The 24,748-nt window shown below is 35.5% G+C and overlaps 1 protein-coding gene and 1 non-coding gene across 4 annotated transcripts in view; both read left to right on the forward strand.

The window, feature by feature from the left end:
- The window catches only part of LOC120637867, a 115,827-nt gene that overhangs the window by 61,951 nt on the left and 29,128 nt on the right, over positions 1 to 24,748 (forward strand). For all 3 annotated transcript variants that reach the window (XM_039909909.1, XM_039909911.1, XM_039909910.1), the window contains exon 3: positions 2,266 to 2,348. The gene's annotated coding sequence lies outside the window, so the exon portion shown is untranslated. The remainder of the gene's footprint in view (positions 1 to 2,265; positions 2,349 to 24,748) is intronic.
- Positions 22,055 to 22,256, forward strand: LOC120623555. The gene has a single exon (XR_005658712.1). It is a non-coding gene; the product is annotated as a small nucleolar RNA U3 (small nucleolar RNA).

Raw genomic sequence — 24,748 nt, forward strand, 5'->3', positions numbered from 1 at the left:
TCTTGAATTGGGTCTATCACAAACTATTAAGAATTGTTCACACATATATTTTTTTTAAATCGTGCGATGTTGCTTGACTTTGCGATGTTTTTTTTCACTACTGATACTTGTACATAATTTTCTTACCACAATATACAATTTTTAACTTCTATTAGTAATTGAAAGACGTTTTAAATGGCACTTGTTTTTAATGGCACTATTAGACTTTAACTGAGTTTTCTAAAAAGCCGGTTTCCTAGGGACACATTCCAATTTTCTTCTGCAGGATGCAGTGGTTATACTGTTAAACCGTGCTTATTTAACAAAGGTAATTCTTTAAATCCTCCGGAAACGAATAACATTGCTCTGATGTTTTTGGGATAAGAAAGTATCCTATGCATATCATTGGTAACAAACAAACGAACAGACAAACTAGAGTATTTATAATATTAGAATGGAATTTGGTTTGTATCACACAGAGTTTTAGGAATTGAAATAAAACGTGAGCGATCTGAAAATGACAAAGTAACACACTGCTTGAATAATAAATGGGACCAATGACAGAAATTTCGTAAGAATAAAAATGATCACAGAGTGCCGCAAGACAAAGGTGCCGATTCTGTTGTACACCAACTTTAATTTAATTGACAGCTAGCATGGGCAGGAGACAGTTATCTTCCCGAGGAAAAGATAAAAATTTATCTTCTCCCACAGCTGTAACTCTGACAGCATTGAAAATAATATCTGCAGCGGTCTCCACATTACCAAAACTAGATGGCGCCACAAAAATTCTGCATCACAAAAGTTTTCACAAAAATTGACTATATATACAACTTCCTAACATCGATATAAATCTATTCAAGTCGTTGTTTGTGTAGATTTGGGTGGCGTAGCGTCATCTTCCTTCAAGACTGGCTCTCACCGCATTTTATTGCGGTAATATTATAGTTTAGTTGAAAGAGCTGTTTTTACAATAAGTTTAAACGACAGTTAAATAAAACACACACACAAACACACACCCGCACTCACATTACACACAACAGTTTAAGCATTCGTTCACTGCTGCTAAAGCCTTTCAATTGTGGAATACACTTCAAATAACCATAACACAGGCTAAGTCACTAGGCAAATAAAAAAATACTGTTAAGGCTCATTATCTTCCACAATGACGACGACTATAGCTTATTTACTCTTACTCATATTTAAGTATTTATGGCTAAAGAATATATTAGTTTATTTCTTTTTATATTTATCATCAATATTGTTTTATGTGTGTAGTCTGGTTTATGTATTACCATGTAGTTAATCGTAACAGAGTACACCCCATCTCTTGTTTTCTTTTTATATTTCGTAATCCTAAGGTTGCCTGGCAGAGATCACTACTTAGCGATGATGCCGCGTTTTGTATCCTACTAGTTGAATGTAACTAGTAGTATACAAAACGCGTAGTCTACTTTCTTTCATTTTCTTAGTTATATAAATAAAAATTATCAAAGGAGGTATCTCCTACTTGAGTTCGTTGCGTTCCATTTAAGTTATTCAGTTATTTTTATAACACTCTTCCCAGTGTGCATACTTATTAACTAAGCAGAAAGACATTTCTAGGTATTGACCGATGTGCACGGTAGGTACATGGTACAAGTGGCATTGTATGCGATGATGCATGGAATGACAATGGCTTTGACTCACGGAATCACATTTACATCGATGATTTACATCTCCACGTCGCCGAGTCAATATTGTAAGGCGCTTTTTACTTTATGCGTGATTACTGCTTTCCGGTACGGATCTAGCTTGTAAGTTGTAATAGGAAAAATGATTGATGCTTCTTAGATGATTACTGTTCTTATTGTAAGTAGTTATTTTTTGTTCCTATAGGATTGATGTTGACCTCTCGAATTTTTTGGATCCGTTTATAGTTAAAAAGGCTTTTGATATAATAAATAAAAATCATATAAAGAATAAAATAAATAATATGAATAAATATGTCACAGTTAGGAGAACTGTAATATGTATTTATATTAAAATAGATAAACTAATAATAACGTTAACAAGAGTTCTCCTAACTCTGACATATTTATTCAAATTATTTATTTTAGGTTTTAGGTTAGGTTTATTTACTCATAAATATTAACTCTCATCATTGTTCTCGTAAGAAGTAATACTTCTTTTGAAGTATAACTTCTTCTAAAACTCTCTTCTTTTTTAAAACATTTCTTTGCTAAGTACTTCTTTAATGTAAACTCAGCTAATCGCAAATATTGATGTGTGATTGTTTTGTTACAGAAACCAGACGACAATGTGACGAAAGGTTCCCGCCTTTCAAGTGTCAGCCATCTTGATTTATCACTGACAAACTGTGTTGCCAGGTAAATTTAACTTACTTCTCCCACAGCTTAATCGACTCTCAGAGCACTGGCGTACAAGTGGAAATAATATCCCAAAAATATGTGTATAAGAAACGGAAACTTCTTCTATTCCATGTTCCCGTACTTTGCAGGTGGACGCGTTAATTATATCCCATGTCAGGGGATATAATCTGGGGATATAATTTATATCCTCTGCGAAAGGTGCAGAAGTCATTTGTGGGATTGAGTATACGCTTTTATAATATGATTCCTAAGGTAATTTTATTATATTTTGCATCATTTGAAAAAGTAAACTGTATCTTAGATAAATTATGTTAAATTGGTATTTGTAATGTTTTCACCACTATGAATGAATAAATAAATTTATAATAAATTTATTATAAATTTATTTATTTTATAATTTTGGACCTACAAATGCATAAGTTTAAAGAATGTGTTAAAACGCATTTATTACAGCGAGGTTATTATACAATTGATGAATTTCTTAATGACAAAGTTGCTTGGAAGTATCCGGCTCCGCTTTCATCTCTCACAAGATAGAAAAAGAATTTTAAAATGTAAAATGTAAATTGTTGATATTGGACAAGAGCAACTGCTGAGTTTCTTGCCGGCTTCTTCTCGGTAGAATCTGCCTTCCGAACCGGTGGTAGAGTCACTACTCACTACAAACAGACAGACTTGACGTTTCAAAAGTGCTTATATTAGGCCTACTTGAAATAAATGAATTTTGAATTTTATCTCCTGCCTATGCTGAAATATGTAGGGTTTATTAAATTTTGAAGCTTGAAGCGGTGATAGCCTAGTGGGTAAGGCTTCGACTTTCCTCTCTTGGAGACCGAGTTCGAACCCCGGCACGCACCATTTCTGAGTTATGTGCGTTTTTAATTTAAGCAATTGAAATATCACTTGCTTTAAACGGTACAGGAAAAGTCGTGAGAAAACCTGCATACCTGAGAGTTCTGTATAATGTTCTCAACGTTGTGTGAACTCTTCCAATTCGCAGTAAGGCAACATGGTAGTTTAAGGTATAAACCCTTCTCGTTTACCCTAGTTTATACTGCTGCAACGGTTATTGCGGCCCCATGTTTATTGTGTCAATTCTGTACCCTTACCAATATTCTAAGTAAATAAATAATAAATAAGTTTTGATTGATTGAGTCACGACACTGCAATCTGTAATTAAATGCCAACCGGATAATAAACTGATCCATTAATACCTGCAGATTTCTAGATGTTAAGTCTTTCATCAATAAATACTAGATATGCTGTATCTTTTTTTTTTGTTGACGGGGGGAAAATCTTCTTTAAAGATATCTAGGTTATGTGGTGATTTCTACCCACTAATCCCCCTCGGTAGCCAGCCTCAGTACATAGTGGGAGGCTCCGGGATCTCCAAGGAACGCACCGGTGCCTCCCTTGCCCAACTCTAGTAGGTCATCCCGGGAAGAATGATTCCCGACCTCATTACATTCACCGTCGTTGTGAGGTTGCTTTGCTTTAGCATTTATCAAGCGGCTGTCGTCCCAGGGTCGAAGGTAGACCCTGATGTCCCTTCGTCTGGGACTATTGAGCAGGTGAATGAGCGCGGTCAGCACCAGCTCTCCGGCGCTGTCTTCTCCGAGCGGGATTGGCTCGCTCTCGATCTCGCTCGGCAGCCTCCTTCTTGACTAATACAGTTTCGCAGAAGGAAACTACCGCCTTCCACGCTCTATCCTCCGCAAGCATCGGAGATATGTAGGTACAGATATATAATGAGATAAATAGATATTGCGTTATAACCTTTAAATGAATTTAATACCTTTTTTCTATTGTTAGTGTCCTTTTATCTACAAACGTCGAATAAGGCGAAAATTAATTTTTTATAAGATTTTTATCTTGTTACGGCTAAGAAGTACAAACACGTTTTTTAATAGTGTTTCGGTACACTTGGAGGTAATTTAAAAAATAATTTTTAAAATTTCCTCCGAGTGTAGGTAAAACACTTAAATATAAATAAATATATAATTGACCGCAAAAAAAAAAATATCTCACCTTTTCATCAGTTTTCCACCGGTGTTGCTAATTTTGTTGTTGCGAAAAGAGTATAAATTATAGACCTGCCAATTAATTTAATGTATTTGTATGCAACTGAATTGTATTCTTGAAGCGACTGAACATTTCATTTGAAGTAAGAACCAAAGAAACGTTATAAGTTGTACTCAATTTATTTATATAAAAATCCTGTTATAATATTAAGGATTACTTGAACGATAAAAAAGCTTGGGGAAAATGATAGGCCCTGCCTTTAAGACCTGTCAATTAAGTATATTTAGTTATGAGCACCAGTGCTTATATAATGTACAATTGATCGTAGTGTTCATAGTCTCAGAAACCGAAGTAACTAGGCCGTTATATGTAAACGAGTGCATCTCAGTACTTAGCGTTAGACAGGCATTTATCTTCACAATATATATTGACGCATTTACTGACAATGAAGAATTTATGTTCAGTTAGGCGCGTCTACACTTAGCATTATCTATGCAAAGGGGCCAAGTAAGAGTGCGACGCCTGTATCTAAGGTTCCGTACCTTTATAATTTTTGCGGCATCAGCGACACTAGGCATGCAATAATTTACATTAAATTTTATTATAACTTAAACACAATATACATTAGTTTTTGTCCATATTAATTACAGGTGGACTACGGCCTTAACCCCTTCTATTTTTGAAAGGACACCCTAGATTTGTAGCGGACGAGCGGATGAGGATGATGAAGGGTCAAGGAATACACATAAAATCTTTCATTTAATTTTAAGGTCAAAGTTACCAAATGCTATTAACATACGTATTAATTAATAAATTAAATAGTTCAAACAAACTAAAAAACACGCTTGGTATAAAAAAAACCAATTTCTACCTTTTAGTTTAGTTTATTTATAACAGCGATTTTTTTTAGTTTTTCTTGACCTATTATTTTTATTAGAGCAAAATTAATCTGTAACCCATTCACCATCAAAGAGATAAATAGAGATCAAAGAGAGAAGTTAAAGATAATGGTTGGAAATTAAAATGAACATCATGCCTGCCTTAGTGTCTTTAGCTGAAAATTATATAAATTAACAAAAATATTATTTTACAAATTAAAAAAATAACAGCTAAAGCCCTCTATCATCTAGTAGCTTAATGTTTTCTGTGGAATTTGTTAGGTACGCGAACGCCATAGGTTTTTTACATTTGGGTCTAGATGGCGCTGTAGTAATTAGTAAAAAATCTTATTTTTTATAGTGAAAATTGGAATAATCTTCTCAGATTAGTGTATTGTCATCGGTCCTCGATATGTCTACAAAGTTTGAAAGAAATCTGACCGTTCAAAGTGGGACAAAATCGAGGTCAAAGAGGTCGGTTACATTCATACAGGTGAAGCTAATATAAAGCGTGTAAAAATTGGTACTTGTCTCCTTGATCTATTTTTTTGATTTATTGGATCATTAAACACCAGTTTAATGAACAATTAATGACATTATCATAAGAATAACATAAATGAAAGAGAAAGACAGAAGATTGAAACCTTCTAGAAACGACACAGCATGCTTAATTAAAATAATCTAAAAGCTAATCTACTAACAAAGCAAAGTTTTAAACTGAATACCCACAATACAATGCAAAGAAACGGGATGATAAAAAAAATATATATAGTGGTTTAGTGATATAACAATATTTATACTTATTTCATATATTATGCATTTCAAAAAAAAACTATTTTCTGTATTTGTTTTCTTCGCCATTAGTTGCCTGGAAGAAATCGCTATAAGGCCGCCAAATTGTATACGTTGTTTGGTTATACTTTTCTTTTTTTATGTACTTTTTTGTGGTGTGCAATAAAAGTATATTCATTCATTCATTCATTCATAGTTACATATGCAGATATAGTCTTAGTTAAAAAAATAAAGGCATAACTCATTCATACGCACGAAGTAGGTGCGTGTTCGTGCATTACAATATACAGTACCCACTGCTATTACATTCTTACAAAGCTTTGTCACTTGGATACTTGACGCATACCTAAATACCTTTAACGTGGTTTGGCTATTCACTGGCGAAGCTAGGATATAAACACGTTTATTAATCGTTAGATATTTATTGAATGATAAATAATCAAGCTATACTTATCAACTCTGTTATATTAACTTATCATAGTATCTAAATTATCTTTTTTAATTATTATTTATGCTTAGGTATGATTAGAATGAACCAATCATCAAACGTCTAATTACTAACTCAATTAAATAACTGACATTGAATGTTTCGCCATAGGCTGACAATATTATGACATTAAAATATTTTGTGCTTACTACAATTTGACGCATAGTCCACCAATCCGCACTGGACTTTAACCCCTTCTTATTGTGGGAGGAGACCCGCGCTCTGTCGTGGACCGGTAATTGGTTGATATGATGACGATGATTACAATTATGACAGTTAATATACAATTATTATTATTATTATTAATGGCCCGGAACAGTCTTCCGGGCGCGAGTCTCCTGTCAGAACGAGTAGGGTCTAGAACACCTACCACCACGCTGGCCAGGTGCGGATTGTTGGACATCACACGGCTTTGACAACATTATGGAGAACTAATGTTTTCCTTCCCCGTGTAAGCGATATTTTAAATTAAAGATTTTAAACTAAGATTCGTGGTTAATCAACATTTCTTAAATATAGTTCAACGGGTACTGTATAACACGATAATAATTTCCGATTTGTCGATATTTGGACCCATGGTCACCACGGGACCACGTAGGTACGAGATAAAGTTAGATGTCACGGGCAGAATCTGACTACCCGCTTTCGTGTTCTTTTTGTCGGTATTTCACGAACAGTTCGACATACTAGACTGACAACGTCTCTTTTAAATTGAAAAGCTGAACGATGATTTCATGGTTTGCATAATTCTACCACTGGATACCACACACTTGCTAAACCGTTTTAAAACCGTCTTCACGATTGAAGTTGTTGTACTTGCGAATTTCAATCGCTTCACGAACTAGTCTTGGAATATAGTGACGGTCGGTGGAGAGAACTTTAGGGTCATGTAGCTCTATCCAGTGCTGGGTGCCCCCTTGGAGAATATGATCCGCCATTGCGGTCATGGGTCGAAATATCGACAAATCCCAAAATATTATCGTGGTATGTACCCGTTGAACTATATTTAAGAAATTATATTCGAAAGCGTGAATCAAGAACGCACATAGCTCTAAAATAAGAATTGGAATAACAATTGTGTTTAGGGCAAAGTCAACTAAACAATTAATTAGGTGTAACTGGCCAGTATTGCGACATAGGCTTCGATTTTTGCTTAATTCCAAGCGGAATCCTCATGCAAAAGTAGGTAACAAACAAATATATAAACAAACAAACTTTAGCATGTAAAATATTGGTCTAGGATAATGGTATGGTTACGGAGCAATAAGTAATACGGAATGCGCAAACAAAAAAGAAAGTTTTAAGTTATGCCACAGTCAGAATGAATATACGCGGCGGTAAAGCCTACTTCAGAATGCCGGGAACGAATATTTGTATCGGTCTATAGTTACGCTCAGTGTAAAGTGACACCACACTTATTACTAAGGGGATTCGCACACGGGGCAACCCTTCACAAGCGAAATCGACGGATTGTACTTATCAATAGCCCATTACAGCCCACTACAGGGCAAAACTAGTGTTCTTAGGGTTTTGAATTTGAGCGAACCCAGTTAACTATAAGAATAATTTGACTCGTCATGACTTCTGAAAGTTAGTATCATTCTATCTGCTTGTTGCTACCACAGAGTCTAACTGCCAGAGTAACGTAGTGTTTATATACTCATTGTCCATACATTATTGAGCAAAAGTTATAACATTGTGTTTATTTTATCAGCCATGAATTTATGTGCTTTCAAGTATGAATTATTTTATGAATTGTATTTCGAAATCGTCGGGCAAAATTTAATAGAGATGTCAATTGTAATGCAAGCTCGGCTTTTCGGCCGGCCTTACTGGTTAGGGTAATCACCACGCTGGGCAGACGGGTTGTGATTGCAGTAGATGGTTGGTCCCACACGGAGGAGGGATTTATTAGTAGAAGAGTTTTTTGTGGCAGAACTCGTCTTGAGAAGTACTATCACCATGTTTATTTCTGCCGCTTATAATTGTTGCAAATTCCGAACTGAAGCACGTGGTTGCCGGTGTTTTTTCCTGCATACACTGCGTAGTGTTGCTCTGTTTATAAGGGATTGTTTTGACACGTCAATATTATTGACAAAATTATGTATATTGTCAATAATACTGCAAATGTGCGGGTCGTATTGAAAAACCCAAGTATTGGTAGAAATATTGTCAATATTTATTATTTCAATAATATTGACTGTGTGCGGGCAGCCTAGTATGTTTTAGGACAATCGATCGTATGTGCAATCGATCGCCGCATCGCGACGAATTGCCTGTGAATGGGAAGCTTTACAGGGATACAGTTTTAGAATAGTTAAAAGATAGGAGATGTTTATAGCAAACTATCTTACAATGTTGCAATATTTATATTATAGAGAGACTATTGCTAAAAGCGATGCGGGGAGGGATCGCTTCAAAAATGCCGCGCTGTTATGACGCAGCGCTCCCCTGCCAATAAACAGGATCAGTGGGTCTGCTGTAATATATGAAGATGTCATTAAAAAGCGTTGCATTTAATGATGTGTTGCTTAATTTATTACGCATAGTGGTACAATTATATTTTAAACTATAATGCCCGGACATTTTAGGTATTTTTAAAACCGTTTATTTATTTATTTGTTGTGAACACATTAGACATGCATCCAACCATTTCTGGCGAAGAGCAATATATTGAAATGATAAGTACATTCCAAGTATACATATGTGTTTTTTTGCTCGGACTAAGTTTTTTTTCTCAGTCTTCAAGATGCAAGATATGTTTGTTTTAAATTTCATAAAAACTGCTGCAATGGTATTGCTGAAAAAACTTAAGCATTTATACAATACACGTTTTTTTGACTGCTCTTCTGGCGCAACGCTGAGAGCTGTTGTCTTATAAATGGGGTTCTGGATTCGATTTCTGGCGGGGAGAATTGGCTCAGATTGTTTGAAGTCCAGTCTGATGAAAAACTTCGGCCGCGACACGATAATTTAACAAAGCCGCACCGTAAGTTAATTCAAGTTTATCAATGCCATACCTGGCTCTAGTTAGGTGAGATTGCAGTGAAGAGCTTACTCGTCATAAAGAATTGTTATTTAATAAGTTATTTTTCGTAAGTATTCGGAAGCTTTGGCCATGAACAACATTGATTTATATGGCGCTGTTTAGTTTGGAAATTAAGAGACCACCGCAAGAGCAATAATTCTATAAAGTTAATGTTGTTATGAATATGCATTATGTATGAGTTCGTTTGAATACTTTATTGCACACACTCATTTTATAAAACACATACAAAGAAGAATCTTAGACGAGACATTGACGCGTGCAAAGTCAGTCTTATCGCTGAAGCAATCTCTTCCGGACAGCCTTTGTATCCCCTCAAGTATAATTACACCAACTTTTTAATCGCAAACGACGCGTCTGTGACGTGTTGCTCAATGAAATATCGCATCTGATACATGTCTAACATATCAGTTCAAAACCTTTTACCTTTCTATTAGTTTTCGACTCTACGTCTTTGAGATTAGGATGACTTTTTCATTTTATTTAAAAGTAGGGGGTGTCCCGGCTTAATTTCTTGCAGGATTCGTCCTACGAAAATGCATGAAGGCAAAATTGTTTAAAATGTGTTTGAATATTAAAGATTGAGATAAAACTTGGTCCCCCACGAAAAATATGACCAAAGATTTAACAACTAAGCTAACACCTCTTAAAATGCCCACAAATTCTTTACTACTTAGAAATAGCTATATAGCAATTATTATTAAATAGTAATATCGAAAACAGTCGTTGAATAGTCGTCATTTTAGTATTAAAATATTAAATTAATTATTGGTGAAATGGGATTGTCCTGCAAAGTTCGGGCATCTTGGTCACTCTATGCCGGCTTAACAAGCTGTATGGGAATGTATGGCTATCTCGATCGCCTCGTTACGGACACTTCAATGGTACAGGAACTGGTCTGGACACATGTACTGGGGGTTTTACTTAATTATTATTTGCCATTTTTAATTCTCAAAGGAAACATGCATTCATATTATATTTTGCTAGTCTTAACTACCTCGTGGTCCAGTGGTTAGTATGTTCAACATTTTAACTAAAGATCACGTATATTTTATTATAGATAATATACAGCGTGTTAATGAAAACCGAAATAATACTTCACAGGCTTTAGAGGTACATTATGTACTGTCTCGAGTTACTGAGTAAACCACTGCCATACTGTTTACTGAAATAAATCAGTTACAACCCTAACATCAAATGCAAAATTAAAAATTATTGCATAGGTACTAATAAATCATTAATAAATTTTCTGACGATTGCGACTTTCTTTAATATTCAATGACAAGGTTATACATGACATGTGCTAATCTAACCTTCAATTTTCTACTCTCAATTATTCTATTTAATAAATGAATATATTTATAAAATGTGAAAGTGATATTAATGAATTTTAAAGAGAATATAAAATGAAAATAGTGAAAATAAAATGAAATGGCGGAGCCCCAGGAAAATTTTACTCTTACTTATAAATAATAATAAAAGTTTTACTTCAATCGCGCGTAAAGGTTACGCACACACTTTTTTTTTTTGTTTATTTAAGGTGTAACTGGCAACTTTTCACAGTGGCTAGCTAAATTTGGTGACATCTGAGACAAATAATCGGCCTGCCGGTAGTGATGTTGATAAATCCACTTTTGCTTAACTAAACTACATTTCGAGTTCACAAAGTGAATAAAGAGTTCATACCAGTGAATACATGAATGGGAATAAAAGTTGTATTGAATATTGCATGAATGGATCAAGTATAAAAAGGAAAACGTTGTAAAAAATCTGCGTTTAACATTTTAATGCAGCTGTTGAAAAAAAAACGACGCAGACATTTAAACTGAAAGTCTGGGATTCATTGTATTATTTTATAAGGTTGTATTGTCGTAGTTCAATCAGTGCGGTGTCGTCTCGTTTGACTTGAGTAACTGCAAACCACTGATTTCTATTAATAACCCTACAGACAGAGTCTGTATATACAAATTACAGTTTAAATTTTGTCCTCAACTGAAATGCTAAATGCATACACACGACATACGACTGCCTCTTGGACAAGTAAAAAAAAACTTACTTTCTATGATAAAGTACACCCACCTAGCAATATCTTTGTTTGTATATGTAATTTTATATATGTAATTTTATTGATTATCCTACTTAATATTATAAAAGTGAAAGTGTATTTGGATTTGGATGAAACTTGGCATGCATGTAAATAAATAAATAAATATACTGCGACAATACACACATCGCTAAGTAGCCCCAAAGTAAGCGTAGCTTGTGTTATGGGTACTAAGATATCTGATTTATTTTTATGAAGATAATACACATTAATACTTATAATATACATATAAACACCCAGACACTGAAAAACATTCATGTTCATCACAGAATCATTTTTCCAGTTGTGGGAATTGAACCCACGGCCTTGCACGCGGAAAGCAGAGTCACTGCCCACTGCCAACCGGCATGTAGCCTTTGACATGTTAAGAACATAAGCTATCTTTTATCCCGATTCCTCAAGTAGTCCTACTAATATTATAATTAATGTGAAAGTGTTCTGAAATGTATTTCTGTTACTCAATCACGCAAAAACGGCTGAACGGATTTGGATGAAATTTGGCAAGTATGTAAATATGCCTTGAACATGGAAAAGAACATAGGCTACCTTTTATCCCGATTCCTTAAGTAGCTCCCGAGGGAAAATTTAAAATTGTTAACGAGAGAAGCTTATGACCCAATTCTGATTTCGCGGGTAGTAGATAATAATTGGTATCATCGTCATAATTTCAACCAGTGCGAATTGATGAATTATTAGCAAGCATATTTCTGTAGTGTTTTTTATAGCAGGATGGTAATAATTGACTGACCAACCAGATATCAGTAGTATTATATCATGTAAGAAGTCTTAGCCTATTGAAATATAATATTAAAATAGGTTGTCTACGTCATAAAAACCATTTTGAATAATAAATAAATATAAATAAACTACGACAATACACACATCGCCATCTAGCCCCAAAGTAAGCGTAGCTTGTGTTATGGGTACTAAGATAGCTGATGAATATTTTTTTTATGAATATAATAATACACATAAATACTTATAATATACAGATAAACACCCAGACACTGAAAAACATTCATGTGCATCACACAAAAATTTTCCAGTTGTGGGAATCGAACCCACGACCTTGGACTCGGAAAGCAGGGCTGCCCACTGCGCCACTAGACCGTCAAGAATAGTTTTCAGTTTTTGCTTAAATACCGTTCTTCTCCTTTCTTCTGTGATATAATTTGTGATTTTGTTGTATATCATAGTTAGCGCATGAAGGAAGGACAAACAAACAAACATACTTACGCATTTATAATAGTTAGGGTTAAGCAAACCTGTAGTTACGCGGTGCTTAACAATGTCCAGTTACGCGGTACAGGACTATCAATGGCGTTATTGAGTTCAAGTCAGTTACGAGAGTGCACCCATAGTTCCTTATTGAGCAAGCGGCGTTATTTGCAATACTAAGTCGCTTATACCGGACTGGTTCCAAGACTGGTTCTACTCCACACCGAATCCTTACTAATATTGTAAATCGGTTGGTTGGTCTGTTTGTTTGTCCTTATTTCACGCAGCTACGTATTGATTTCATTTTTAGAAGATGTAGATATTGTAGGTATTGTGGCGACGGCAGGTCAGAATACCTACAAGGTTTTAAGCCCTTCCTCTTTCCGCGGGTGTCGTACGAGGCGACTTAGGAAATATAATGAAGAACGGTCGGCAGAGAGTGTGTACCTACTGTGTCTTTGTCTGTTTCTGTTGTTTTGTCCTTATTTCATGCAGCAACGTATTGAAAGAATGAGCGAATGAATGAATACACTTTTATTCACAAAATACAAATATAAAAGAGAGATGTGGTAGAAGGTACAACATATATATAAATACTAGCTGTTGCCCGCGACTTCGTCTGCTTTTGTTTTTGTTTTTAGAAAAACATGTGGCATTCAATTTAGGTGTATTTAGGTGTAAGTAATTATTATTTAAATCGGTTATCATTTGACGGCGTTATGTCGTCCCCTCTCCCAAAAGAACTGAGCTTAATTTCGGTATAAAAAGCATCCTATATTACTTCTAATACCTTCAGGAATATGTGTACAAAGTTTCATGTTGATCGGTTCAGTAGTTTCTGCGTGAAAGCGTAACAAACAAACTTACATTCACATTTATAATATTAGTAGGGATAATGTATGATATTATGATATAGGTAAATAAATAAACTAATCTTAGAAAATAAACAAACAAAATAGTATATATTAAACAACCTACTATATGTAATGGAAAATGTTTGTGTGATGAGCATGAATGTTTTTCAGTGTCTGAGTTTTAAGTTCAGTGTCTGTGAATATGTATACTCTAAGTATTTATGCCAAATTCATTTATTTCAAGTACGCTTAATTTATAAGCACTTCTTCGAATAACGTCAAGTCAGTCTGTTTATAGTGACTCTACCACCGGTTCGGAAGGCAGATTCAACTGAGAAGAGTCGGCAAGAAACTCAGCAGATTGTTCTTTTCCAACATCATTTTATAGTTTAACAATCTTTAGAATTTTTCTGTTTTGTGAGAGATGAGAGCGGAGTGGCCTGCTTCCAAGCAGCCTTGTCGTTAAGGAATTCATCAATCGTGTAGTAACCATGATATGTTAAATGTGTTTTAATATATTTTTAAACTTAGGTTAAGGTAGATCTAATATTACCTTCGGTATCATGTTAACAAAGCATATACCTATCCCCACAAAGGATTTCTGTACTTTTCTCAGACGATATGCAGATATCCCTAATTTATGTCCGCTTCTAGTAAGTCGACTTTTATAAATATTATAAATTAAGTAGAGATACAGCGAATGCGGGCGAAGTCGCGGGAAGATCGTATAATAATTAATATCTCAGCGCATTTGAATCCATTGCAATTGCGGAGTACTGGACTAGGCGTGCCTATTGTCTGTGTGTGGTCGTGACACAAATAATTGTATTGGCAAGGCATTCACTTTTGAATGCGATAGCTTAGTGGTTCCAGTCCGAGGGAGTGAGTTCGAATCCCAGAGTAATGTGCCTTTTTAGCAATTAAAACATAATTTGCTTCAACGGTGAAGGAAAACACTGGAGGAAACCTGCATGTCTGAGAGCTCTCCATAATGTTCCCAGCGTGGTGGACTACGGCCTTAACCCCTTCTCAATGTTTTGGAGTTAGCGGTACGTCTTTGCCGCTAGGGTGGTAACTAACAACGGCCGAAGCCTCCCACTAGACCAGACCAGAGAAAATTCAGACATTATAAATTCCAAAATTGCCGGGAATCGAACCCATAACTTCCAACTTAATATCATAGCGCTCACCGTTGAGTCAGGGAGTTCGTCAACTACTCTAAGTGTCTGCTTTTTTTTATTTTTATAACATGTATTGGTGACCAAATAAAGAGTACTAGACTAGAGTAATCTATAAATAAATAAATAAAAATTAGCGACAATGCAAAATATTGAATTTTAATTTTGGAATTGCGAACTTTCGCCTTTTTTATCAGTCGGTTAAAATTGGTTCCCCATGCCTTGGCCTTGAAGCCTCGAAACATTAAGCCTGCGGTTTACGCAAATTGGTCGCAAAATATGGGTTAGATGCAAAGCCGTCGCATCTATACACGTATATAATATTGATATTTGATCTGTCTGTCTGCGATTTTTAAATTATTTCGTAAGCATCAAAAGTAACTTTTATAGACATTTTTGGATAAAGGAATAATTTTTAACTTTGATTTTTAAGTTAGCTCCTACAGGCCACAATCAATATATACTTAAACTAGCGGACCCCAGCGCCATCTGTCGGGCTGATTTGTGAATCTAAACCATCCAGGGTGCCACCCAAACGCATACCGAAAAATTCATTCAAATCGGTCCGGCCGTTTAGGAGGAGTTCAGTGACATACACACGCACACAAGAAATATATATATAAAAATATATTTACTCTGTAGAGGCTCTATTTATTTTGGATATCCGCAATGACATTAGTTCAGAAATTTAAAAATGAAATATACTCATTTCTTACCTCGTTAAATAGTTTTAGAGTTCGTACTGTTATTCGCGAAAAGATTTTTTTGTTGATTATACATATTAAGTTTAACATACATGGTTAATAAGTATTATGTATAAAAACTAACGCCGCCTGCTTTTAACCTTTATACAAAAAAGTTTAAAGCAACCTATAAAGTGTTATACAATAACAAAGTTATTCTACATGGAAAAGTCTGAACAGAAATCGAACGCAGGCAAAGTAGCGGGCAACCTCTAGTTTATAATATGAGTTCTTTCGTCAAAAGCGGCTGATAAAATCAATTATGTTGGAATTAGGGATAATTCGCTGAGTGCACGCTTGGCGCGAAGGTGTTTTTTGCTCAAAATCGAAGGCCATTTTTGGGAACACTGATTGCCCTAAATGATGGCTTTCTCGTAAGAAGCGAAGGCGCAGTAAGAATGAGTAATACCTTGAACTCGAAGCCTTTAGAAAGAAAGAAAGAAAAGAAAAGAATGAAACAAAAGAAAGAATGAAAGAAAGAAAGAAAGAAAGCTAGCAAGCAATAAAAACATATTTTTACATTGCACCACACATAACAATATCAACGACACCACGTGTTTTATGTGTGGCACAATCTAGAAAAAGTTGCCAGTTCAGCATTGTGCTGCTTGCGCCAGTGGGAGCATACAGCGCTGATTTTCAGTTGGCACCTTGTACCAGGCGACACGAAAATGTGTAGCCATCCACTGATCACATTGTAATATTTTATTATAATAATAAACAAAGCTAAACTTATATAAGCAACAAAATAAAGAAACGAAAAAAAAAAAAATTGGTTGCCTGTAAAGTCGGTATACGGGCGAAAGTTTTACGTGACAACGACTTTGAGTGGTAAAATAATTTTAATGTGAATATTCATTCGTATAGTAGGAAGAAGGATGAAATAATAGTAACAATTTAAAACATTTATTTATACAAAGAATTATATTTAAAACATTAATTTATACAAAGAATCTCGCACTGAATTTCATATTAACAAAATTTTATTTTTACCTTTACACATACATACGTATTTATATACAAATATACATACAATAACTTGCAATACATTTGCGTACAATGAAACAGCGTTTACTACACAGGGACGCGTGCCTTTCACTTTTTATGTCTGTCTCTCTCGCTCTTAGGCGGGCGCGTGCCTCTCACTCGCTCTCATTGTGAGCGCATAACGTGAGCGGAGCGTATCGCAGTTTCTTGAAGTGTCACCCGGCAAACAAATTTATAAGACGTTGTCACGTCAAAATGAAAAATACAGCAATATAAAGACTTCTACTGAACAAACTAAATACACCCACAACTGTATAGTAAAAGTATTTATGTGTATTAAATTCATAAAAATATCAATCATCTCCATAACACAAGCTACGCTTACTTTGGGGCTAGATTGCGATGTGTGTATTGTCTTAGTATATTTATATTTATTTATTTAATTATAATAATACTAACATTTATTCATCATTATATCAACCTATTATCGGCCCACTACAGGGCACGGGTCCCTCTCACAGTGAGAAGGGGTTAAGGTTCCATGCAGGTTTCCTCACGAATTTTCCTTTACCGTTAAAGAAAGTGATATTCTAATTGCTACAACTAGCATTACATAACTAAGAAAAGTTAGAGATGCGCGCTGGGATTCGCACTCGGCCCCCCGAAAGTAAAGTCGAAGTCCAATGTTTTTATAAATAAGAAATAATTTACCGTGACTTGCTTATATATTTTGGAAATCTGCATTTTTGTTAAAATTAACAAGGAGTATTTTGTCAGAAAATATAAAGATAATATTCGTACGGATTATAAATATAATATATGTGTTCCTCAAAATAAATGTTACGTATTTGCGAAAAGTACTTATGATTGGGAAATAAAAAAAAACAAAATTAAAAAAAAAAAAACTTGCCGGAAATATTTTTAAAAATGGGTTATGAATTTTGTTTATAAGTAAGGCATATTATTATATTAACGAATATTTTTTTGAAAGTTCTTAATTAGCGTCTAAAGTTTAAATTTCTTAGTGTTAAGAGCATAGTCATATGTAAAATAAACTCAAAATATATAAGAAAATTGCACGCCAGAAAGTGGCAAACTATTGCTATTTACAACATCAAAAAAAATTTACACAGTTGTAGCAACTAAATTTATTCAATTCATCCATTACATTCAATCCCATTCCATTAAAGTCTATTCTATACCCTCTGGGCTATCACCGCTTTACTGCATAACTCTCTGCACACAAGTCAAACAAACATTTGACCGGTGTTTTTTTACGATAGACATTTCCTTTTCCTGTATTGGTATTAACAAGTTCATTTTCTAATGAACTTGTTCGAATCTGTAGATACATAACTGTTACCCGTGATCAGTTTTATGAATCGTGAGTATCTTGCCTTATTTTTTTTATTACAATAGCAAATGTTATATTTCGTTCGTCATTCAATGACTGGTAGTTATCTAATAAACTGTTATCTTTTATTGCTATTAGTTATTGTTTTTAACCACGAAAGAACTGGGTTCTATTGGGTTACTATTGGGTTAATTTGTAAATTTGTTTGTAGGTTTGTTAAATGTACGTCATTTCACGTCACTTCCACACCGTGTCTACAAACGCAGATTTTAACGGTGCGAGGTCGCCATTCCAGCGCCTTGGGACCCCAACGTCCATAAGTTCCCTGAACTTTTATCCCCGCCCATTGCTACTGTAGCTTCGATTCGATTCGCTTCGATTCGATTCGATTTGATATGTCCTTTGCTCTTCTACGTATATTCTAATTTCTGATTTGATCGCGAGAGACACTTTTACGAAGCTTTTCATCGCCGGCTAATCTTCATATGCCCAAAGTAAATTACTATTTTTATATTAAGCATGCTATTTTAAGACCCCAACGTTCTATCCTTACCTATAGGGGTCCTAAGATGCTGGAATGGCAGCCTCGTAACCGCAACTGGTAAGCGTAGCGTTGGTCGACCTCCAACGAGGTAGACGGACGACTTCAAGCGCGTCGCAGGAAACCGCTGGACCCAAGCGGCACAAAACCGTGGAATTTGGAACTTCCTACAAAAGACCTATGCACCATACGTACAACGGACGGTCCCAGACCAACCAAGTGCGGAAAAGGCCCAGGAACAGAAGAAGAAGAAGAAGAAGACCTATGCACAGCAGTGGACGTCTATCGGTTGATATGATGACGATGATGCTATTTTATAAGAAAGCACAGTCACTCAGCGGGCGATGGAGAGAGCTATGTGATCAAATAAGGAATAAGGAGATCATAAGAGAAATAGAAGAACCACAGTTACCGACATATCTCAACGCGTTCTGAAGTGGCAATGGGCGGGGCACATAGCTCAGAGAAATGATGGACATTGGGGGTACCAAGGTGCCCCGACATGGCGACCTCGCAGCTGTCAACGCAGGTAGACCCCGACCAGATGGACGGACGACATCAAGCGAATCGCAGGGAGCCGCTGGAAACAAGCGGATTAATATCGTGCTATTTGGAACTCCTTATAAAAGACCTATCTCCAGAATTGGACATCCATTGGTTGACAGGAAAATGATATTATTAATAAAACGACGCCCATTACATAAATATTTATTACCAGCCAACCAGGGTCAACGGTAAAAGCCCAAAAAGTTGTTATAGCCAAATAAAATTGATTACTAAAAGACGATCAGGGTTTTTATATAAACGTGACATCATCTCAAAACTTGATTCAGCCTCTTTGCATAATATCTTATTCTTATAACTTTTATGTCATGAACTTCGGCGATATAAAAATTTATTGAATTGTTGATTCAGTTTTGGCGTAAACAAGATTTAAAAAAGGATCATTATTTCATGTTTATTGCTAGACAAGATTGAAAATAAAACATTGGAATAAAGTATCATAAGAAGAGGTGTTAGACTAGGGGCAACTTTTCAAAGATTACTACCCCCCCTACCGGGCACAGGTCTCCTAAGAATAAGAAGGGTATTTAAGCCTGGACTCCACAGACTTTTGAGAACATTATGTAGAACTCTCAGGCATGCAGGTTTCCTCACGATATTTTCCTTCACCGTTGAAGCAAGCGATAGCAAGATAGCAAGCTTAAAAGCTACTGGGATTCGAACTGGGCCCCCCGAAAGTGAAGTCGAGCTCCTACCAAATACGCTATCACCGCTTCAAAGCACTTACATGAAAGATGTTAATTTACAGTAGTAAATGTTACAATTAAAACAATAAGAACCCGCGTCCCACCGAACAACAGGCATTGAGAACGCAAAAAGTGAAAGCGGTCACCACCAAAAATGTACTGAGGAGGTCGACCACAATTACGTCATATAACCACCTACACGTGCACCTTGTGCGGGTTAAATAGCTCCTATTTTTAATTGCATTGAGATCAAATTCCCATAACAATAGATCGATCTTGTTGTATAACCTTCGGTGATGTATGGATTTTAAGCAACTACTTGAAGTTTCGAGTCGTTTTGATGATAGCTTCTAAAGGTATTGGGCCGAGATTCTTCTAATTATAATACACATGTAATCATAGTATAAAACAAAGTTGCTTCATGCTGGCGGTCTGTCTCTATATTATATATAATAAATAAATAATAAATAACTATACTACGACAATACACACATCGCCATCTAGCCCCAAAGTAAGCGTAGCTTGTATTATGGGTACTATGTGTTTCTTAATAATATACATAAATACTTATAATATAGGTACAGATAAACACCCAGACACTGAAAATATTCTCATTAAAATTTTAAACAAATATTCAATGAATAGGAATCGTGCAATCACGAAATAGATGGATGGATATATTAGTGCTAAATCTGTTAAAACAAATCTTTTAACTAAACCAAATTTTATGTCTAAAAGTTGAGTCATCATTTATTTTGCATAAAGGATAAGTAATAAGTCTTTTTAAATCTGTCAATTTATTAGATTCGTTTTATAGCGATGTTCATATAATAAGTTTAGTTTATAGAGATTAGTTTTACATTTCTTTTAATTTTGAATTATTAAGATCCGCCTGTTAGTGATAATTTCTCTATTCATACGCAATACCAAATTTAGATATTTCAAAATATTATCTCAACGCACGCTTCAACAGCAGAGCATCCTAACACGTTGATTTCGTAAACATGACTCAGCTCAATTTAATGTTTTCTAATCAACAATATTCTACAAACTTACAAATAAATCCTACTAAACTCATAACACTAAGGGTCCGTTCACACAGACCGGCTCGGAGAGCATCGGCCTGCTTTTTTCTTTTCACACAGACCGGGTCGTATACGCTTGGAATTGGCCGGAGCGGAGCCGCCAACTATTTCACATCGACCGGCTGGAAGAGATCTGAAAGCGGGTGCGGCTGCGCGAGCGAGAAAGAGCACGCAAGCGGAGCCGGTCGGCTCCTTTTATTACTTCACACGAAGCGCGTTCAGGCATTTTTAATGACAAAAAAGGTGCAAATGCAAAAATAAACTTTACTACAATCACTCAAAACACTGTTTCCAACGTGATAAAAATCTGCTCTCCTCTCCGAGCCGGTCTGTGTGAACGGACCCTAACAGTTTGTGTGGGCATGTTTATACACCGCTTTTGACAGTTGTTGTCGTTTTTGCTATCTATGTTCTGAACAAATATCTAAACTTCACTTAACTGACAGATTTTAGAGTACTTTTTGTGCAGTAAGTAGGTGCATATAATTCGTACCTAATGCTAACCGCATCTTGATGATACCACTGACCGCAATTATATACTACGTCTTCATATGTTCGCTGCTGTTTATAGATAATACATAAATACCATCTGCTACGTCTCCTTGAATAGATTGAATACCCGATTTCATACCGATAGTATGTTTAAAATAACTTCCTTTTCGGAGCTATATTACGTTAATGTGTCTCTGCATGCAATTTCCGATATCACGATGAGAATCGGACATAGGTAAACATACTTATTTGTTAACGTATTTAATAAAATATATTATTTCTGTTATTCTAACAACATTTGTGGAACAGATTAATTATCTAGGCCTGTCAGTTAGTTTAATGTAGAGAAGTGGGTATAATAGAGCATCACTGGTTTAGACTTGGAATAAAACCAACTGTGCCAAATAAATAGTCTTTGATAAAATAGAGGTGTCTTCGATCAATAGTAATGTGGTTTGAGTTCCGTACACCTTTTAATAGCTGGCATGTAAGCTGATTTTATCAAATAGTTTGATTGTGTACCGCTAGATGGCGGTATTCTTAAGAACGTTTTTTTCACTTAGTTCAACGCTACGCACATAGATGGCAGTGATTCAATTTCGTACAAAATAAGATTGCGCTATGAAGTTTTTTTACCGAATAATGACTACGGCCCTTACAAGAAGTTCCGACAAGACCTTACTTCATAGGATCATTTCTATAGTAAGCTCTTCACGAGACTCACACACTAGGTGAGACTACACCAGCCATGTTGATGAGATGTGGCGCGGTGTCCTGAGCGTGAGACGGACGATGGCCGGATGGTCATCAGTCTTCGATGATCGTTCACCTACCCCTTGGGGCAGGCGTGGGACATTGTCGCTTTCTGAGTGGCTTTTTGAACCCCTTTAATTAAACTAATTCAAAAACATAGAAGAACAAATACGTAATGAATGAATGAATGAATATACTTTTATTGCAATCCACAAAAAGTACATAGATCAAAAAGAAAAATATAGTACCTACCCTCCTATTTAAATAGGTATAACATGTCACCTATATTTACACAGACAGACGGACAACCTACATGCCAAAACGCCTAAAAGTAGAAATTCGGCGAATTTCGAAATTCACCGATGTTTATGAGCAACAACCCTAGAGGTGAAGTTCTTAGGGTTCCTAAGAAAGGATTTTTAAAATTACTCTTTGCTGTTTTTAGATTTACCTACTGCATAATATATAAAATTGTTCTTCTGATTAAAAATGAATCGTAAAAAAATCTTCCTATATAACCGTATTAAAATAGTAGTAGTTATTTAATCGTATTCGCTATTCAATGAATTTAGGTAAAAAATGTACACATATTGTATATTTCACATCATTAATCTCTTTGAAATTTTAATTATTAACATTATCGTATGTTGACCTTCGTGTTTATAGTTCAATAACAATAGACAATTATTTATTAGGAAGTACAATGTTTAGCGTAGGACTCAGCAATGCCATCGCCCACTGTAGAAACATGTGAATTTGCTATTGAGAACCAAATTATGGCCAATTTTTTTTTCTCATTTAATTTCATCAACAGTTCAAATGTTTATGTCCACTGCTGGACATAGGTATTTTGGAATGAGTTTCAAAATCTACAAACCTTGGCCGTTTGTTTCCAGCGGTTCCCAGTTTAACGTCGGCTAAATTGGAGTGGAATAAAAAAAACACATTTTTCTTACACTGACATTTTAAAATTGCTGTTCGGAAAAAATAACACTTTATTATACTAAATGGCCGAAGTTGTACGTAAAGCGGGACCGTTCCATTAACACATGTCAAGTCGTGGGAGATGGCGTTAGCAGGCGTCGATGTGTTAATTTATTATACCTGTATTACTGGTTGCAGTTTTTCATAATAATAACACAAATACTGTAAGTCTTATAACCATAGTGATAAGGGTGTAAATTCAACAAACCTGCGACTATGTGCGGTCCGATATGACATCGGTGGTATTAAACCTGGTGTACAAGAGATATAAAATAATACAATAAGCTTTATTTCCTTTAATCCGTGAAAAACAGGCTAATCTGTACGGTGCCAAAAAGATCTTCCAAAATTTGGATCCTATGCACGTTTCGCTCCGACACCGGAGCATCCTCAGTACGGCTAGTATGGGCAGGAGACACTTATATCCCCAGGAAAGGATAAAAATTGATCTTCTCGCTCAGCTTTATCAACTCTCAGAGCATTGGCGTGCAAGTGGAAATAATATCCACATAAAATATGTGTAATAATAAATGGGGGTAAAATTCTACTATTCCATGTTCCCATGCTTTAGAACGTGGACACGTTAATTATATTGATGATGTTGTTTGATTGAAGATTGAAGATTGTTGATGTTGGAAAAGAGCAACTGCTGAGTTTCTTGCCGGCTTCTTCTCGGTAGAATCTGCCTTCCGAACCGGTGGTAGAATCACTACAAACAGACAGACTTGACGTTTCAAAAGTGCTTATATTAGGCCTACTTGAAATAAATGAATTTTGAATTTTGAATTTTATTCCTTTCTAGGGGATATCATTTTTGTCTTTGATGTTGCCTTTACGAAAAAAAATTGCTTCTATCCAATATGATTTTCATGATTTTCGTTACGAACGCTTGCAGCCGGCCGGATCTCCGCGCGCATTGTCCTATAAAGAACTTCATTCCAAAATGTTACTTCTACCTTAGGTATATGTTATTAGTATTGTATAGATAGTGTGTACCGCTGCTTACTTACCCGTAAATACAACTTGCTAAGTTCATAAATGGTAATGCTGTTATGATACAAGTTTTTATCTCCATCGCAGCCCATAAACCGACGCGCCTCCGCGTTGGATTCCAGGATTTCAGTTTATTGTTTGATGTTTATGAGCAACAACGGAAACCAGTTGCCAAAACTTCGTGAATTTTAAATTTTAGTTTCTCTCGTCTCTTTTAGTTGTAGCTGTAGGGGGTATTTCTTGGAGTATTCGAATTTTAAGCTCTAAATAAATAAACATTTGTTTATTTATTTAGAACCATTAACAAACTGTTTTCTTTAAGCCGGTAAGGATATTTTCTTTTTTTTTTTCAACCAAAAGTAAGCTTAACAGTCTCACCTTATTTTTTGTGATGATGCACCCGGTGCTGGCGGGTTTCTTTGATGATATTGTACAGGAATGCTAAATTGATTAGCGGCACGTCTTTGTCGGTAAGGTGGTATTAGGCACGGCCGACAAAGCCTTCAATAATAAATTCCCAAATTATTTATTAAAAAAACGATTTTGCGGTTTTGTAGGGTTTCTAGGAACTCACCATTTTAGGATTTTGTGAACGATTAAATATTTTAATTAGGCGCTGGCGAGTATGACGTCACC

Source organism: Pararge aegeria, chromosome 4, assembly GCF_905163445.1.
Source record: "Pararge aegeria chromosome 4, ilParAegt1.1, whole genome shotgun sequence".
NCBI lineage: Eukaryota > Metazoa > Arthropoda > Insecta > Lepidoptera > Nymphalidae > Pararge > Pararge aegeria.